Source organism: Marmota marmota, unplaced genomic scaffold (genome assembly GCF_001458135.2).
Source record: "Marmota marmota marmota unplaced genomic scaffold, marMar, whole genome shotgun sequence".
NCBI classification, from domain to species: Eukaryota; Metazoa; Chordata; class Mammalia; order Rodentia; family Sciuridae; genus Marmota; species Marmota marmota.
This window is the reverse complement of record NW_026000037.1, coordinates 50231244-50233780: the sequence shown is the minus strand read 5'-3', so window position 1 is coordinate 50233780 and position 2537 is coordinate 50231244. Positions and strand designations below refer to the sequence as shown.

General features: G+C 41.3%; 1 pseudogene; it reads left to right on the top strand.

The window, feature by feature from the left end:
• Positions 1-907: 907 nt before the first annotated feature.
• LOC107136700 lies at positions 908-1869 on the top strand (annotated as a pseudogene).
• The last annotated feature ends 668 nt before the right edge of the window (positions 1870-2537 follow it).

Genomic DNA, 2537 nt, shown 5'->3' with positions numbered 1-2537 from the left:
AGCATTTGCTACCAACAGATTAAAACTGAAGTTTAGGTTTTCCTTAGCGCCTTTCATCCACAACTATCTACTTATACAACTCAGTGGGAAGACATTAAAGCTTATAAATTAGCTACACTTCCCTTAATGCTTAAGATCTTATATTCACAACTAAAAGAAAATTTTATATGTGAAAGGACTTTTAAGAGTTTAGCATTGCAGCCTCCTCCCTGTGAGTTATTTAATGCCTAATCCAACCAGCATGAATAATTTGAAATATGATTTCTAAATATTACCTTGATACAATTACTCCCTTATCTGTACATTAGCCCTGGGAAAAACAGGGGGAGGGATGTTTATAAACAACAAAGAATTTTACTAATTGTGAAATCACTCCAATTTCTCTCCTTCCATTTGGATTATTTAAAAAAAAAAAAAAACTTTTGCTATTGTGTGATAAATAGTAAATCTAATGGCTTTAAATTAGTTTAAAATTAATAGGTGCTTCAAAAAATTCTTACCTGATGTTTATCACAGTGAGGTAAATGTATATTTCAGGAGATTTCACCAAATCAATTCAATGTAAGAAGGAGAAACTGTGAGAAGGGAGACTGCATGAGTTTTCTTAGTCTGCTATAGCAAAGGACCACAAACTGGGTGGCTTAAAACAACAAAGATTCATTTTCTTCTGTTTCTGGAGTCTATAAGTCTGAAATCAAGGCATCAGTAGGGCTGTGCTCTCTCTGTGACTTGGAGCTCTTCCTCGCTCCCGGTGACCATCAGTCCCTGGCATCTTCCTCCTTCAGCTGAACACTCTTCTCTCAGCCTCTGACATCAGATGGCTTACTTCCTGGGCATCTCTGCCCAACATTCCCCTTCCAAAAAACACCAGTTAGGACGCCAGACATCTACTTGCTCTCTCAAAGCCATTTCTGCACCAACCATGGCGACCTTCCTGGAGCTCAGCACCAAAGCCAAGATGCCCATTTTGGGTCTGGGCACCTGGAAGTCTCCCCCAACAAAGTCAAAGAAGCTGTGAAGGTGGCCATCGATGCAGGATATCGCCACATAGACTGTGCCTACGTCTATCAGAATGAGAATGAGGTGGGAGAAGCCATCCAAGAGAAGATCCAAGAGAAGGTGGTGAAGCGGGAGGACCTCTTTATTGTGAGCAAGTTGTGGTGCACCTTCTTTGAGAAGAAGCTTGTGAAGGAAGCCTGTCGGAAGACCCTCAAGGATCTGAAACTGGACTATCTGGATGTCTCTCTTATTCATTGGCCCCTGGGATTTCAGGCTGGGAAGGACTTATTCCCCAAAGATGATAAAGGCAACAACCTCATTGGTAAAGAAACATTCTTGGATGCCTGGGAGGTCATGGAGGAGCTGGTGGATGAGGGGTTGGTGAAAGCTCTGGGTGTTTCCAACTTCAACCACTTCCAGACGGAGAAGATCTTGAATAAGCCTGGACTCAAATATGAACCAGTGACTAACCAGGTGGAGTGTCACCCATACCTCACCCAGGAGAAACTGATCCAATATTGCCATTCTAAGGGCATCACTGTCACAGCCTACTGCCCCTGGGCTCTCCAGATAGACCTTGGGCTAAACCAGAAGACCCTTCACTATTGGAGGACCCTAAGATCAAGGAGATTGCTGCAAGGCACAAAGAATCCCCGGCCCAGGTTCTGATCCGGTTCCATATCCAGAGGAATGTGATTTTGATCCCCAAGTCTGTGACCCCAGAACGTATTCTCGAGAACTTTCAGGTCTTTGACTTCAAATTGAGTGATGAGGAGATGGCGACCTTACTCAGCTTCAACAGAAACTGGAGGATCTGTGTCCTGGCTGACCAGGCTAATTTGCTGGACTAACCCTTCAATGCCGATTACTGGAGCTTCTCCTGATGAGACCCCTGGTGGATTCTTTCTCTTCATGAAGTGGAATTTGCTCTCCCTGAGGCCCATTTTAACTAAATTTATATGAAATTATATTGTGCTTGATCTTGTCAGAATCTAGGCAAAATTTTTTTTAAAAAAAGTTTATTAGTGCATTATAATTGTACATAATGGGATTTTTTAATGCTCTAATCGTCCATGCACGCAACATTAGTTGCTCCTTCCCGGAACCTTCTTTTCTTCTCCTCCTCCCTCCCCCTAAGCAAGGTTTTATTTAGATCCATATGTTGAACCAGGGGAAGACTTATACAGGGAAGTATGACTCAGATGAGCAAATGACTATTTCTTCCACTTATTTGATCTGAACAAATGTTTGTTAAACTACAGGGTCTCTGCTACCATTGAGGATGCAAAAATAAAAATAATAAAAAAAATAATCAAAGTAAAAAAAAAAAAAAAAAAAAAACACCAGTTATAGGATTGAAGCCTACTCTAATGATTTGGTGTTAGCTTGATTACTTCTGAAAAACACTCTGTTTCAATAGTTACATTAAAGGTACTAGGAGTTAGGATTTTAACATGTCTTTTGAGTGAGACTTAATTCAACCCATAGCAGAGAGTTCAAGACAGCTTCAAGGTGTTCATCTTGGGCTATTGGCCTGC